This window comes from Salmo salar, chromosome 23 (genome assembly GCF_965601325.2).
Source record: "Salmo salar chromosome 23, fSalSal1, whole genome shotgun sequence".
Classification (NCBI taxonomy): Eukaryota; Metazoa; Chordata; class Actinopteri; order Salmoniformes; family Salmonidae; genus Salmo; species Salmo salar.
The window spans coordinates 40,882,386-40,900,000 of record NC_138313.1 but is presented as its reverse complement, the minus strand read 5'-3'; the positions used below and the strand labels follow the sequence as shown (position 1 = coordinate 40,900,000).

The 17,615-nt window shown below is 44.7% G+C and overlaps 1 protein-coding gene across 2 annotated transcripts in view; it reads right to left on the bottom strand.

Annotated features, from left to right (window-relative positions):
* The window catches only part of LOC106584590 (MOB kinase activator 2), a 107,671-nt gene that overhangs the window by 61,871 nt on the left and 28,185 nt on the right, over positions 1–17,615 (bottom strand). The window contains exon 1 of one of the 2 annotated variants that reach the window (XM_014170051.3): positions 1–314. This exon is cut by the window's left edge and continues 442 nt beyond it. The exons of the other annotated variant lie outside the window; for it this stretch is intronic. The gene's annotated coding sequence lies outside the window, so the exon portion shown is untranslated. Of the gene's footprint in view, positions 315–17,615 lie in introns of those variants that run through there. 2 annotated transcript variants of the gene reach the window in all.

Here is a 17,615-nt window from a genome sequence, read left to right as displayed (position 1 = left end):
ACACTTTCTCAGACACGTCACTGAATTAAATAAAAATAACTTTAAAGCTTCTCGATTGTAGTACAATCTACTAATGCTATATCAATAGCTAACATTACTCGCATGATTTGCATATTCCCAACTTCTGCCACAAAATATAGATTCCTTTGTCAATCAATGCACAGTGAGAAATACATCACCATCTGCTTTCCAGTCATGAAAAATGATTCATAGTGCCTATTATTCATCCTTGCCCGACAGATCCACGGATAGAGGCGCAAGAAACATTTCATGATTCAAGTGCGTTTTATATCTTGCAGGCTATATCTTCCTCTCGTATGCTATAAGGAGAGGACAGAAGACAGACTCCAAGTGAACACTTGTCAGCATGTGGTCTGTGAGACAGATTGGAGCTATTAATAGACTAAGGAGCCGTTAAAGCCTGCTAAATCCACAGCTTCAAGTATGTGTGAGAGAGAGAGTCGGATTCCAGACCTAAGAACATTAGATAATAGGCCTACAGGTCCCTATGAGCAGTACTTGATAGCTAATATGGTCATTGCTCCACCTTGCCCAATGGTAAACTACCACCATCCATAACATTTCAGAGCTAAGACGTGTGTGGAGCAGAGGGGGCTGGTGGGGAGAGCTATAGGAGGACATGCTCATTGTAATGGCTGGAGTGGAATTAATGGAATGGAGTCAAACATGTGGTTTCCATATATTCCATGTGTTTGATACTGTTCCATTTATTCCATTCCAGCCATTACAATGAGCCTGTCCTCCTAAAGCTCCTCCCACCAGCCTCCTCTTGTGCAGAGTAAGGGCTAGGCCCAGTCTTCAGACTGAGCACGTGCTCAGTGAAATGAGGCGATAGTAATCACTAATCAGGGCTGCTCCTGACAACAACAAAAATCATGTGTTCTTTATATTTGCTACTGCTCAGTTAAAAAAACCTTTGTCGACCAACGGCCTATTGACCAAACCATCAACTGATTGGGGTCAGCCCTAGTAATCATATTACCTTGATATAGAAGGGACAAATAAAGGAAACACTAGATAGTTTAGTGACCTAGATCATTTGTGTGTATGTATTGATATGTAGGCTACGTGTGCCTTTAGTACATTCTTTTCATGTAGTTCTGTTCTTGAGCTGTTCTTGTCTATTAATGTTCTGTATTATGTCATGTTTCATGTTTTGGGTGGACCCCAGGAAAAGTAGCTGCTGCTTTTGAAACAGCTAATGGGGATCCTAATAAAATACCAAATACTAAAGTAAATGAAGGATGCAAAGTATACTGAAAGCAGGTGCTTCCACACAGGTGTGGTTCCTGAGTTAATTAAGCCATTAAAACATCCCATCATGCTTAGTGTCATGTATAAAATGCCCAGTTGTCCATTATTTTGTCTACCATCGCTAGAAGAGGAGATCTCAGTGACTTTGAAAGAGGGTTTTAAAATGAGCATGGGGGTTTAAAGGGTGTATGTGTTTCTCAGTCACCAGATCTCAACCCAATTGAACGATTATGGGACATTCTGGAGACTGAGAAAGTGTCCCTCCAATAGAGTTCCAGACACTTGTAGAATCTATGCCAAGCCACACTGAAGCTGTTCTGGCGGCTTGTGGTGACCCAACGCCCTATTAAGGGAAAGGGGGAAACCTAGTCAGTTGTCCAACTGAATGCATTCAACTGAAATATGTCTTCTGTATTTAACCTAACCCCTCTGAATCAGACAGGTGCGGGGGCTGCCATAAAGACACTATGTTGGCGTTTCCTTTATTTTGGCAGTTAGCTGTAGCTGACATTATTACAGTGACATACAGGTGACTTTGGGCAGTGCTGTCCTGTGATTGAGTTGACTCCACACACCCCCAGGTCCCACCACCCTGGCTAATCCACTCCTGTGTCTATATCAGATACGTGTGTGTGTGTGTTACCTCAGGGAAAGATTGTCTGGTTTCTACTGTCAGCATTTCTTTATCATGTGGGGGTTTGATTTAGATTTATTAGGATCCCCATTAGCCAACGCCAACGGCGACAGCTAGTCTTACTGCAGTCAGACACATAATGAAAAAGACATTACAGACCAAAGACAATTTACATGTGTGTGTGCGCATCTATCAGTTCCACATACATGTCAGTACATAGACACAACAAGTAGATCACATGGGGGAAAGGCGTTGTGCTGTGAGGAGTTGCTTTATTTGTTTTTTGAAACCAGGTTTCCTGTTCACTTGCACTATATAAGATGGAAGGGAGTTCCATGCACTAACGACTCTGTATAATACTTACTGTATGTTTCCTTGAATTTGTTCTGGACCTGGGGACTGTGAAAAGACCCCTGGTGGCATGTCTGGTGGGGTAAGTGTGTGTCAGTCTTTCCTCAACTCTTAACCAAAAGAGACTGGCATGCATAGTACTAATATTAGCACAATGACCACAATGAAGAGCAAGATGTGCAGCTCTGTTCTGGGCCAGCTGCAGCTTAACTAGGTCTTTCTTTGCAGCACTTGACCATATGACTGGATGATAATAAAGAGAAGATAAAACTAGAGCCTGCAGGACTTGCATTGTGGAGTGTGGTGTCAAAAAAGCAGAGCATCTCTTTATTACGGAGAGACCTCTCCCCATCTTTACAACCATTGAATCTATATGTTTTGACCATGGCAGTTAACAATCTAAGGTAACACTAAGTAATTTAGTCTCCTCAACTTGTTCAACAGCCACACCATTCATTACCAGATTCAGCTGAGGTCTAGAACTTAAGGAATGATTTGTACCAAATGCAATGCTCTTAGTTTTAGAGATGTTCAGTTTATTACTGACCACCCATTCCAAAAACTCTTTGTTATAAGGGTTTCAGTGACTTCATCAACTGTGGTTGCTGATGTGTATATGGTTGAATCATTTTACATTTACATTTTAGTCATTTAGCAGACGCTCTTATCCAGAGCGACTTACAGTAGTGAATACATACATTTCATTTTCATTTCATGCATTTTTCTTTTTTTTTGTACTGGCCCCCCGTGGGAATTGAACCCACAACCCTGGCATTGCACACACCATGCTGGCGTTGCAAACACCATGCTCTACCAACTGAGCCACAGAGAATCATCAGCATACATGGACACACATGCTTTGTTTTATGCCAGTGACAGATCATTGATAAAAATAGAAGAGTAGAGGGCCTAGAGAGCTGCTCTGCGGTACACCACACTTTACATGTTTTACAATAGAAAAGCTTCCATTAAAGAAAACCCTCTGAGTTCTATTAGATAGATACAGTAGCTCTGAATTCATAACATGGCCGAGGTTGAAAAGCCATTACACATAAGTTCTCAACAACAGGTCAATAATATCAAAGGCTGCACTGAAACCTAACAGTACAGCGCCCACAATCCTCTTATTATCAATATCTTCAACCAATCAGTCATTTGTGTCAGTGCAGTACATGTTGAGTGCTCTTCTCTATAAGCATGCTGAAAGTCTGTTGTTAATTTGTTTACAGAGAAATAGCATTGCATTTGCTCCCCAAAAAAATCCAACCGTTTGCTAAGAGCTGGCAGCAAGCTGATCGGTCTGCTGTTAGAACCAGTATAGGCCGCTTTACCACTCTTGGGTAGCGGAATGACTTTGGCTTCCCTCCAGGCCTGAGGACAAAGACTTTCCTCTAGGCTCAGATTAAAGATATGTCAGATAGGAGTGGCTATAAAGTCAGTTACCATCCTCAGTAGCTTTCCATCTAAGTTGTCAATGCCAGGAGGTTTGTCATTATTGATTGATAATTATTTTTCCACTTCTCCCACACTAACTTTACAAAATTCTAACTTAAAGCTTTTCTTTCATTACTTGTTTTATTATGCATGAGTACGATGGCTCACTGTTCGTTGTTGGCATTTCCTGACTAAATCTAAACACTTTGCCAATCATTAAAATAATTGGTTAAAATCTAATTGTTTTGTGATGAATAAGCCATCTAATTTGATGAAAGATGGAGTTGAATTTGTCGGTCTGCCCATCATTTCATTTAAGGTACTACAAAGCTTTATACAGAATAATTGATCTTGGCTTCATAATACAGTTTCTTCTTCTTTTTGTTGAGTTTAATCACATTTCTCAATTTGCAGTAAGTCAGATGTGTAGCTAGACTTATTAGCCACACCTTTTGCCCCATCTCTTTGAACCATACAGTTTATCCATTCCTCATCAATCCATGGAGCCTTAACACTTCTAACAGTCAGTTTTTTAACAGGTTAATGTTTATCAGTAATTGGAAGAAGCAATTTCATAAATTCATCAAGTGCAGCGTCTGGATGCTCCTCATTAATCACATCAGACCAACTAATATTTTTAACTTCATCCATATAAGAGTCACAGCTAAATCTTTTGTATGATCTCTTATATACTACTTTAGGCCCAGCTTTTAGAATTTAGGCTTTTCTGGATATAGCCACTATATTATGATTACTGCAACCAATGGGTACAGATACAGCTTTAGAACAAAGTTCTACAGTATTAGTAAAAATATGATCGATACATGTGGATGATCTTGTTCCTGTAGTGTTTGTAAACACCCTGGTAGGTTGATGAATAACCTGAACCAGATTACAGGCACTCGTTACAGTGAGAAGCTTCTTCTTGACCAGACAGCTTGATGAAAACCAGTCAATATTCAGGTCCCCAAGAAAGTAGATCTCTGTTCGCATCCCATACACTATCAAGCATTTGACACATATTATTTAGATCCTGTCTGTTAGCACTTGGTGGCCTATAGCAACACCCCAAAAGAAAAAGCTTTAGATGTGCCAAGTGAACCTGCAACCACAACACTTCAATAACACTTGACATAAGATCTTCTCTAAGCATTACAGGGATATGGCTCTGAATATATACAGCAACACCTCCCCCATAAGCATTCCTGTCTCTTCTATAGATGTTATATCTTTGTATTGCTACTACCGTATCAAACTAATTATCTAAGTGAGTCTCAGAAATGGCTAATATATTAATTTCATTTGATGTTAGCAAGTTATTGATTGATTAATATGGGCTATTTTCATCCCTTTCCTGAGTATCTTATCAGAGATAGACATCATATGGAAAAGAGCAAACAAAGCAAGTGAAACAATACATCTACTGTATTTAACAGTCAGTTGGTGTTGGTGTGCCTCGGTCAATGGAGTATTTCTTCACCTCGTCAAACTCTCAGGTCCTAGTGTAAAGTGAGTTTGGCGTTTCCCACTGTAATGGTGTTGATTTTCGCCGCCTGTAAGACTCGTTCCTTGTCGGTGAATCTCAGGAAACGTATGGTGATTGGGTGCGGTGGTTGTCTGGCTGCTGGTGGGGGCCTCAGTGCTCGGTGAGCTCTCTCGAGTTCTGTGGGCCTGTCGGTAGACAGGTGGAGCCACTCGGGAAGTTTGTCTTGCAGGTAGAAGATCAGTGGCATGTTTCCCTCTTCTTTTTCGCCCAGATTTAATAGAACACAATTATTCCTTCGCCCCCTGTTTTCCAGGTCCTCTGTTTTCTCTTCCAGATGCTCTATTTTCTTCTTAGCATATGCTATTGTTTCCATGGCGTCTGTCAATAAGTTTTCCATGGATAGGATTCGCCCCTCTGCCTCGTCCAGGCGCCCCGCGTTTATGGTTCTTGTTGTTTTTGTCAGGCAAAGCATTTTCCAGGATTGTCACCTTGCCCTCTATCGCACTGAGCTGAGAGTTAATGGCATCTAATTTAATGTTGAGTTCTCTACGTTGGGATCTCAGCTTAGAAAGGATGTCTACTACAGAGTGCGAAGTTGGCATTCGTTGGGCCTCGGGGGGGGACGGGTCCTCTTGCTCCTGGCTAATGGCGCTAGCTTTTTCTGAAGCTAGCTGCTTCTTGGAGGCTTTTTCCGTCGCTAATGCTCGAGTCCGGGTAAAAATGTCACCTGTAATGTTGCCTTTTGTAGCCGTCATGACTTTTTGACTAAAGCTAAAGGAGTTTAAACTTGAAGTGGAGGTAAGATTAGGAATTGGAAACTACTTGTGCGGAGCTCTTAGTTCATGCGGCCATCTCGTTCAAGGGTCACGTGATCCCCCCGAAAAGGCTTCTTCTAAATTAAAATATCTATGTAACATTGTTACTTACAAGGATGTGTCATGACATTTAAAATCATTAATTTAATAAAACAAACTTTTCTATGGAGTTTTTATGACATAAAAAGACCAGTAGCCTTCACATATGTAGCTTGTTGTTTATGTTGTCCAATCAAAGAGGCTCAATCTGTAGGAAGTGGAATGAGAGTTCACTAATGCAATGCAAGATGTTAGAGAAGTGAGAAGGAGTAGGCTTCAATTAGCAGCCAACAGGTAGGCTGTTGTTTTATCTGAATGGGGAGAAAACGAAGCATGTAGCCTCAATTAGCCTAGCTAGCTATAGCTAACTAGCTTCTCTAGGCCAATGTTTCCTAACCGTGGTCCTTGAGTACCCAAAACAGTACACATCTTTTGTAACCCTGGCCAAGCACACCTGATCCAACTTGCCAACTAATCATCAAGCCCTCAATGAGCTGAATGAGGTGTGTTTGTCCAGGGCTATAATGAAAGTTGTATTGTTGGGGGTACTGGAGGACCAGGGTTGGGAAACACTGCTCTAGGCTACTCCAGTCTAGACAGGTACTGTAAAATGGGATGATAGCATTGTGGCTGCTAGAAGTTAGCTAATGTTGTTTTTAACCAAGTTGCCTTGGCTAGTGCATCTCTCGCTCTCCCTCGGTCTGCTGGCTCCCATCTCACACACTGCCCCCTCCGCAACTGCAGCAATGCACCAGCCTCTCTCCCTCACACAACAGGTTAAAAACGTTTTTTTTTTTTTAAATATACCATTTCATACCATTAATACATGCTTTTCAAACAAACATCAACAGAAATTCATGACACCATTTTAATAGTGAAATTATTTAAAACCAGTTACGTGTGTGTACTAAGGTTTGTACACACTAGTAATAAATGGCACCTCCTGTGGACCAGTGTGTAATAGGCACAGTGTGTGTGTGCTCTCTCTCCTGCACCAGACCTCTTAGTGCTGGTTGTAGTGGCTCCAGGGTGGTTTATTACCAACACGCCTGATCAATCAATCACTCTGCTAGAGCCACACGGCTGATCAATCAATCAATCACTCTGCTAGAGCCACACGGCTGATCAATCAATCACTCACTCTGCTAGAGCAACACGGCTGATCAATCAATCAATCACTCTGCTAGAGCCACACGGCTGATCAATCAATCACTCACTCTGCTAGAGCAACACGGCTGATCAATCAATCAATCACTCTGCTAGAGCCACACGGCTGATCAATCAATCAATCAATCACTCTGCTAGAGCCACACGGCTGATCAATCAATCAATCAATCACTCTGCTGGAGCCACACGGCTGATCAATCAATCAATCACTCTGCTGGAGCCACACGGCTGATCAATCAATCAATCACTCTGCTAGAGCCACACGGCTGATCAATCAATCAATCAATCACTCTGCTAGAGCCACACGGCTGATCAATCAATCACTCTGCTAGAGCCACACGGCTGATCAATCAATCAATCACTCTGCTAGAGCCACATGGCTGATCAATCAATCACTCTGCTAGAGCCACACGGCTGATCAATCAATCACTCTGCTAGAGGCACACGGCTGATCAATCAATCAATCACTCTGCTGGAGCCACACGGCTGATCAATCAATCAATCAATCACTCTGCTGGAGTCACACGGCTGATCAATCAATCACTCTGCTGGAGCCACACTGCAGAGTTACGCAATACTGGCACGGGGGGAGTGGGAGTGGGAGACTGCAGACCACAGAAACCTTTAGCCAGTCCTTTATTGCGCAACTCTGAACTCAAAACCCTCCCTTTTTCCATCCATCCTGCCATTCCTCACCCGTTGGTTCCTTTCTCCTTCCCTCCCGTCTGACTCTGTTCTCCTCCCTCCATCCATCCTGCCATTCCTCACCCGTTGGTTCCTTTCTCCTTCCCTCCCGTCTGACTCTGTTCTCCTCCCTCCATCCATCCTGCCATTCCTCACCCGTTGGTTCCTTTCTCCTTCCCTCCCGTCTGACTCTGTTCTCCTCCCTCCATCCATCCTGCCATTCCTCACCCGTTGGTTCCTTTCTCCTTCCCTCCCGTCTGACTCTGTTCTCCTCCCTCCATCCATCCTGCCATTCCTCACTCGTTGGTTCCTTTCTCCTACCCTCCCGTCTGACTCTGTTCTCCTCCCTCCATCCATCCTGCCATTCCTCACCCGTTGGTTCCTTTCTCCTTCCCTCCCGTCTGACTCTGTTCTCCTCCCTCCATCCATCCTGCCATTCCTCACTCGTTGGTTCCTTTCTCCTACCCTCCCGTCTGACTCTGTTCTCCTCCCTCCATCCATCCTGCCATTCCTCACTCGTTGGTTCCTTTCTCCTTCCTTCCCTCCCGTCTGACTCTGTTCTCCTCCCTCCATTCCTCACCCGTTGGTTCCTTTCTCCTTCCCTCCCGTCTGACTCTGTTCTCCTCCCTCCATCCATCCTGCCATTCCTCACTCGTTGGTTCCTTTCTCCTTCCCTCCCGTCTGACTCTGTTCTCCTCCCTCCATTCATCTTTCCATCTCTTCATTCATTCTGCCGTTCTCTATCCCTCTCTTCATGCCTTCCTATTTTGACATTCATCCCCAACTTGCACCATTGATCCTTTTCATTGCGTCCTGGTGTGAGTTTCATAAGAGCAGCATAACGTGCTTGTATGGTTTCATGCTAATGACCAAGCAGTCAGTGCTCCCTTCCCCTGTTGACATCATCATCATCATCATCATCATCATTCCCACCCACCCAGAACTCTCTGCCTTGCCCTGTTTTCTAGTGGTTTTCCTACCAAGTCAGAGAAGAAAATGCAGCTTTTTCTGTCCTCCTCCCAGTAACAGCTGCTGGGTTCTGAGGCTGAGAAGTTAACAGGCAGAAAGAGAAGGTTTTCAGAAACGCTTCCAACACCGCAGTGCATAATAACAGCCCCAGTCCTCTCTCTCTCCCCTCACAGGCTTTCCAGGAATACAGAAAATGTGTTCAGGCCTAGTCGGATTCTCTGCACCTCAACCCACGTTGGTTGAAGCACTGTCTATCGTCTACTCCTCATGAGAGAATCTTGGACAGGGCCGGATTGGATGCTCCAGTTATGCAAGCCCGTCTTTATTTTACTTATGCCTCCAACCAGGGTTCACATTGCATTATTGACTCACTGGTGCTGGTCCGTCTGGACGACCAATGGGAATACTTTTAGAGGGGGCGTGCCCATATCCATTCCTTCAGTAACACTATTTGGGAGTGTTGTGCTCTGTTATGGTACATCTTGGTATCACCCTCAGGCACTTCTGTAATTCAAATAGTTTAACGACTACTGACTTTGGGTCGGTTTTAATGTTAATTCCCAGCGAGAATGCAATCCAATCTATGAGAGAAATAATCCTTCTAGGGATGAATGAACAGTTTGACTGAGCCCTGCATTGCCTGTCCTATAGGCTCAAACAACAACAACCCTGGGTTTCTCTAGTCTAGATCGCTGCTGGACATGAGAGAGCTGTGCTCTGGCACCACCCAATGGTTCCAAATGCTACTGAAATCTATTTTTTCCCGAGAGGAGAGAAGGGGAGAATCTCAATTGCATTACCTTGATTCCTCACGTCCTCGCCTCCTAAGGAGAAGCTAGTGGAGCTACTGACGTACCGCCACTGGGGCTGCTATGATCGCTTGTATGTGCTGGATTTGATGTCATGTGATCAAGGAGATGAGGAACTGGAAGGAGGTGAGGAAAGGAGATGAAATGGCAGGGAGGGAAGAGAGAAGCAGCCATTAATGTCTAGCTGTCTGGTTTGGGCTGGCTGCACAGAGAGAGACATGACAGACAGAGGATCTCTGTGTTGACTGGCTGATATGCTGTCTAGTATGCCGACTGGTATTCCTGATATGCACTGGACTTGAACTCATGTGATGAAGGGAAGGAGACAAGTTAAGGAGATGAGCAGAGGAGACAAGGAGCCATACGAGGAGCCATTGATCTTTTGTTGCTGAGAATTTCCCTGTGCAGATGAGTTTCATGATTCAAATCAACATGTCTTGGTCACATATTTTGCAGATGTTATTGCAGGTGTAGTGAAATGCTTTTGTTCAAAGTTGCTTAGGAGCCTGAAACAAGGCGGCCATGTCTATCGGTGCCATCTTCTTCTGATTTACAGAAATTCACTGAAAACCCACACTAACACGGAACCCAAACCAGCTGCGCCCGTGCGCCATTGTGCATACAGTGATTTTTTCCCCCTACACCGAACCCGATTACGACACGCAGGTTAAAATATCAAAACAAACTCTGAACCAATGACACTAATTTGGGGACAGGTCGAAAAGCATTAAACATGTATAGCAATTTAGCTAGTTAGCTTGCACTTGCTAGCTAATTTGTCCTATTTAGCTAGCTTGCTGTTGCTAGCTAATTTGTCCTGTGATATAAACATTGAGTTGTTATTTTACCTGAAATGCACAAGGTCCTCTACTCTGACAATTAATTCACACATAAAACGGTCAACCGAATCGTTTCTAGTCATCTCTCCTCCTTCCAGGCTTTTTCATCTTTGAACTTATATGGTGATTGGCATCTACACTTTCATAGTATTAGCACGACAACCGGCAAAACAAAGTCCCACATGTAGAGTGTCACGTACACTATAGGCCTAAGCACCAGACAGGAAGCAGCAGGCCTAAGCACCAGACAGGAAGCAGCAGGCCTAAGCACCAGACAGGAAGCAGCAGGCCTAAGCACCAGACAGGAAGCAGCAGGCCTAAGCATCAGACAGGAAGCAGCAGGCCTAAGCACCAGACAGGAAGCAGCAGGCCTAAGCACCAGACAGGAAGCAGCAGGCCTAAGCACCAGACAGGAAGCAGCAGGCCTAAGCACCAGACAGGAAGCAGCAGGCCTAAGCACCAGACAGGAAGCAGCAGGCCTAAGCATCAGACAGGAAGCAGCAGGCCTAAGCACCAGACAGGAAGCAGCAGGCCTAAGCACCAGACAGGAAGCAGCATTGAGGTCAGGTCATGCCAGAGAGAAGTGAATTATCTATCTAATGATAAACTGACAATGTTACAGTAAGGGGCTTTGGGGACATTTGTGCCCCGGCTGGAATTTAAACTAGGGGAAAGATTGAAGCACCGTACGATCAAAAGACATCAGAAAAACATTGAAAAAGACGTTGAAAATACATATTTGTGGTTGGGGTTTGTAGCCTGTAGCTAGACTTAGCCTGTCTAGAAGGAAATGCTCAACTCCAGCAGTTAGAGCTCAACAGAGAGACGAGGCCAAGTCCCTGACCCAGTGTTCCTCAATGAGAGGAAACGGATGTGGGGTTGTCAGCACCTCCACACACACACACACACACACAAACAACACGGAGCAGGAATGTAAAAAACAACGACCAATCCTATACAGACATCCTCTTGACCTACAGCGTAAACACAACCATACAGAAATGCTAACATGTGCTTGAAAACACACACAATCGTCTTGCACACAAACACTCACACATACAAAGTGAGAGATGAGAAGGGGAAAGAGGATGAGAAGGGGAAAGTGGAGCCTCCTTCCTCTGTTTTTCCTTTCCTGATGTTATTGTCTTCATCTGAGCCCAACGGAGACCAGCTTTTATTGCGTTTACCTCAGAGTGTATGTGATAAAGAGGTCATATTAAAAGGCCATGGTAATGAGGCCAGGGAGAGAGCAGCTAAAATGAAATATGTAAGAGGGCGAGTGTATGAGTGTACTTGTGTGTGAGAACAGAACCTAGACAGTGTTTCCCTAGAGAGACCCTGTTGTGTGAGAACAGAACCTAGACAGTGTGTTTCCCTAGAGAGACCCTGTTGTGTGAGAACAGAACCTAGACAGTGTGTTTCCCTAGAGAGACCCTGTTGTGTAAGAGCAGAACCTAGACAGTGTGTTTCCCTAGAGAGACCCTGTTGTGTGAGAACAGAACCTAGACAGTGTGTTTCCCTAGAGAGACCCTGTTGTGTGAGAACAGAACCTAGACAGTGTGTTTCCCTAGAGAGACCCTGTTGTGTAAGAGCAGAACCTAGACAGTGTGTTTCCGTAGAGAGACCCTGTTGTGTAAGAGCAGAACCTAGACAGTGTGTTTCCGTAGAGAGACCCTGTTGTGTAAGAGCAGAACCTAGACAGTGTGTTTCCCTAGAGAGACCCTGTTGTGTGAGAACAGAACCTAGACAGTGTTTCCCTAGAGAGACCCTGTTGTGTGAGAACAGAACCTAGACAGTGTGTTTCCCCAGAGAGACCCTGTTGTGTGAGAACAGAACCTAGACAGTGTGTTTCCCAGAGAGACCCTGCTGTGTGAGAACAGAACCTAGACAGTGTTTCCCTAGAGAGACCCTGTTGTGTAAGAACAGAACCTAGACAGTGTGTTTCCCAGAGAGACCCTGTTGTGTGAGAACAGAACCTAGACAGTGTTTCCCTAGAGAGACCCTGTTGTGTGAGAACAGAACCTAGACAGTGTGTTTCCCAGACCCTGTTGTGTGAGAACAGAACCTAGACAGTGTGTTTCCAAGAGAGACCCTGTTGTGTAAGAGCAGAACCTAGACAGTGTTTCCCTAGAGAGACCCTGTTGTGTAAGAACAGAACCTAGACAGTGTGTTTCCCTAGAGAGACCCTGTTGTGTGAGAACAGAACCTAGACAGTGTTTCCCTAGAGAGACCCTGTTGTGTAAGAACAGAACCTAGACAGTGTGTTTACCTAGAGAGACCCTGTTGTGTGAGAACAGAACCTAGACAGTGTTTCCCTAGAGAGACCCTGTTGTGTGAGAACAGAACCTAGACAGTGTTTCCCTAGAGAGACCCTGTTGTGTAAGAGCAGAACCTAGACAGTGTGTTTACCTAGAGAGACCCTGTTGTGTGAGAACAGAACCTAGACAGTGTGTTTACCTAGAGAGACCCTGTTGTGTGAGAACAGAACCTAGACAGTGTTTCCCTAGAGAGACCCTGTTGTGTGAGAACAGAACCTAGACAGTGTTTCCCTAGAGAGACCCTGTTGTGTGAGAACAGAACCTAGACAGTGTTTCCCTAGAGAGACCCTGTTGTGTGAGAACAGAACCTAGACAGTGTGTTTACCTAGAGAGACCCTGTTGTGTGAGAACAGAACCTAGACAGTGTTTCCCTAGAGAGACCCTGTTGTGTAAGAGTAGAACCTAGACAGTGTTTCCCTACTGAAAGTAAAAGGGTTAGGGTCAGGGAAATAGCGGACATCAAACAGATATACCACTTCTTAGACTTGTTTTCAATGAGAATGGGAGTTATTGATATGTCATTTCTATGTGAATTTGGGCGGGTCGCCCAAAAAAGGTACATATTGCAGCTTTAAAAGAGCTCTCGCCTCAGAAGAGCCCACATCACACTACACTCCCACTTAGAAGGGATGGACAGCACATATGGCCTATCCCTGCCTCCCCTGACCCCCGGCCTCCCCTGCTTCCTCTATCTTCCTCTATATGCACACACAGTCCTGTGTGCATATAGGCTACCAGTGGTGTAAAGTACTTAAGTAAACATACTTTAAAGTACTACTTAAGTAGTTTTTGGGATATTTGTACTTCACTTATTTATATTTTTGACTACTTTTACTTCTACAGTTTCAATGACACCCAAAAGTACTCGTTACATTTTGAATGCGTAGCAGGACAAAAAAAATTGTTCAATTATCACTTATCAAGAGAACATCCCTGGTCATCCCAAACGCCTTTGTTCTGGCGGACCCATTAAACACAAAGGCTTTGTTTTTAAATTATGTCTGAGTGTTGGAGTGTGACCCTGGCTATCCGTAAATAAATAAAAACAAGAAAAATTGTGCCATCTGGTTTGCTTAACATAAGGATTTTTTTATTATTTGTACTTTATTTTGATACTTAAGTATATTTTAGCAACTACATTTACTTTTGATACTTAAGTATATTTAAAACCAAATACTTTTAGACTTTTACTCAAGTAGTATTTTACTGGGTGACTTTCACTTGAGTCATTTTCTATTAAGGAATCTTTACTTTTACTCAAGTATGAGAACTGAGTACTTTTTCCACCACTGTAGGCTACTGTGTCTCTCTGTGTCTCTGTGTGTGTGTGGATGACAGCAGGAAACAGAGGAGATGTAAGGGCCATGAGACATGCTGCTGGTGCATTACAAAAACCAGTGGGTGTTGTGGGACATATGATTGAACCATATGGACAATGTCCAAAAATGGCACCTTATTCCCTACATAGTGCACTACTTTTGACCAGGTCTCTATGGGGGAATAGGGAGCCATTTGGGACGTATCCATGGACAGTGATATCCTGTGAGTAATCAGAACCTCACTCTTCTGTTTAATCTTCCTGCTCTCGCTCATCATTTCTGTCACACTGACAAGGCGTACAGGGATGCCCTGGCATACCTACAGGGTTGACATGACAACAGCCTGGAACACAGAATGGCATCTACTCTCTTCTCCCCCGCCTCTTTTCTCCTCTCGTCTCATATTTTATGATAAAGAAAAATTCTCTATCATATGACAGTGGATCTGTGTGTGTGTGTGTGTGTGTGGGGGGGGGGGGTAACCTAATTTATGTCCCTCTTACTGCCATGAATGCCTCTGCTGATCCCACAGCTATTGTAGGCAGCAAGCATGTGCCTATAAACCAGAGTGATACTGTTAGCACTGAGGTAGTGTATCATAGTAGGAAGTTCACTGTGTGCAGCTCACCCTGCACTAACAACATGAGCATGTCTACCACTGATAAGCTTCCCAGTAAAGCAATAAAAACAATCAATAATCCCAGAAAAGTGCTAAAAATAGCCCACGTTAACATATATAGTTTAAGAAACAAGGTTCATGAAATCAATAATATGCTAGTAACAGATGACATTCATATTCTGACAATCTCTGAAACTCACTTAGATTATACCCTTGATGATACAGTGGTAGCAACACATGGTTATAACATCTACTGAAAAGACAGAAATGCCAAAGATGAAGGTGTGCCTGTTTATATTCAGAACCACATTCCTGTAAAGATTAGAGAGGATCTCCCTCCCCTCCCCTCAGACTGACCATCAGATGCAGGCCATCAGTGTCCCTCCCTCCCCTCAGACTGACCATCAGATGCAGGCCATCAGTGTCCCTCCCTCCCCTCAGACTGACCATCAGATGCAGACCATCAGTGTCCCTCCCTCCCCTCAGACTGACCATCAGATGCAGGCCATCAGTGTCCCTCCCTCCCCTCAGACTGACCATCAGATGCAGACCATCAGTGTCCCTCCCTCCCCTCAGACTGACCATCAGATGCAGGCCATCAGTGTCCCTCCCTCCCCTCAGACTGACCATCAGATGCAGGCCATCAGTGTCCCTCCCTCCCCTCAGACTGACCATCAGATGCAGACCATCAGATGCAGGCCATCAGTGTCCCTCTCTCCCCTCAGACTGACCATCAGATGCAGACCATCAGATGCAGGCCATCAGTGTCCCTCTCTCCCCTCAGACTGACCATCAGATGCAGGCCATCAGTGTCCCTCCCCTCAGACTGACCATCAGTGTCCCTCCCCTCAGACTGACCATCAGTGTCCCTCCCCTCAGACTGACCATCAGATGCAGACCATCAGATGCAGGCCATCAGTCCCCCCCCCCCCCCCCAAAAAAAGCTAGTGATTATGCTCACTCAGCTGTGTCTCACAATACAACAAAGTATCTATTACCAGTGTGAAATAATTTATAATTAATAAAATATCATTTCTAAATGGTCTGAGAAGAACAACATTGGCAGGTAAATTGAAGCACAGCCAGTATGCAGTGATAATGTATTGAGCCTTTAGCCTACTGCACAAACCTCAATGCTACAGTACTGTTTTTAATAGGTTAATGTTGCACAGGCTTACATTTTTTAAGTCATGTTTACAAATAAATCTGAGCGGTAGATCTCGGCTTACATTTTGACTCAGAAACAGTTGGTGACCACAGCTCTAAACATCACTTCCTGCTCTTTCCTGACCTCTATCTACCCCTCGCCCATCTCCACCACTGACTTTCAACTGTGTCTCACCTCCTTTTTCCTCCCATCCTTTCCAGTCTCCACCACTCTTTTGTCATGTTCTGTCCGCTCTTCTCCTCTCTCTCAGCATGCACTGGACAGAGGCCCTGTAATCCCATTAAGAGAGGGAGAGCCCATGGTGTGGGGCTGGCTGGCTGGACGCACACACACGCGCGCACACACATCAACCAGAGAAACCAGTGCTTTAGAAGAGTCTTCCTGTCTGATGCAACACACAGTTCTTTCATCTGTTTACAGTTTAAACCAGACCAGGCCTCAACCACCAAGGACAAACCCTGGGTTATTACAGTTTAAACCAGCCTAAATCCACAGGCCTCAACCACCAAGGACAAACCCTGGGTTATTACAGTTTAAACCAGCCTAAATCCACAGGCCTCAACCACCAAGGACAAACCCTGGGTTATTACAGTTTAAACCAGCCTAAATCCACAGGCCTCAACCACCAAGGACAAACCCTGGGTTATTACAGTTTAAACCAGCCTAAATCCACAGGCCTCAACCACCAAGGACAAAACCTGGGTTATTACAGTTTAAACCAGCCTAAATCCACAGGCCTCAACCACCAAGGACAAACCCTGGGTTATTACAGTTTAAACCAGCCTAAATCCACAGGCCTCAACCACCAAGGACAAACTCTGACTTTAGCACTTACACCATGAATATGTACTCTCCACCCCTCTCTGTCAATCCCCTCCTCTCTACAGGAAGTGTGGCAGGACAAAATATAGGTCACCCGGCCACACACAGTCACCACTGCACAGAAGCCCTACAGCAAACCTGACAGGACAAGAATAGCTGTCACACACAGAGACAGACACAGTCACACACAGACACAGTCACACACACACACAGAGACAGTCACACACACAGTCACACACACAGAGACAGACACAGTCACACACACACACACACACACAGACAGACACAGTCACACACACAGAGACAGACGCAGTCACACACAGAGACAGACGCAGTCACACACACACACACACACACACACACACACACACACACAGACAGACAGACACAGTCACACGCACACACACAGAGACAGACACAGTCACACACACAGAGACAGACACAGTCACACGCACAGAGACAGACACAGTCACACGCACAGAGACAGACACAGTCACACGCACACACACAGAGACAGACACAGTCACACACAGAGACAGACACAGTCACACAGACACAGTCACACACAGAGACAGACACAGTCACACACACAGAGACAGACACAGTCACACACACACAGTCACACACACACACACACACACACACACACACACAGAGACAGACACAGTCACACACAGAGACAGAGACAGTAACACACAGAGACAGAGACAGTAACACACACAGAGACAGAGACAGTAACACACACAGAGACAGTAACACACACAGAGACAGACACAGTAACACACACAGAGACAGACACAGTAACACACACAGAGACAGAGACAGTAACACACACAGAGACAGAGACAGTAACACACACAGAGACAG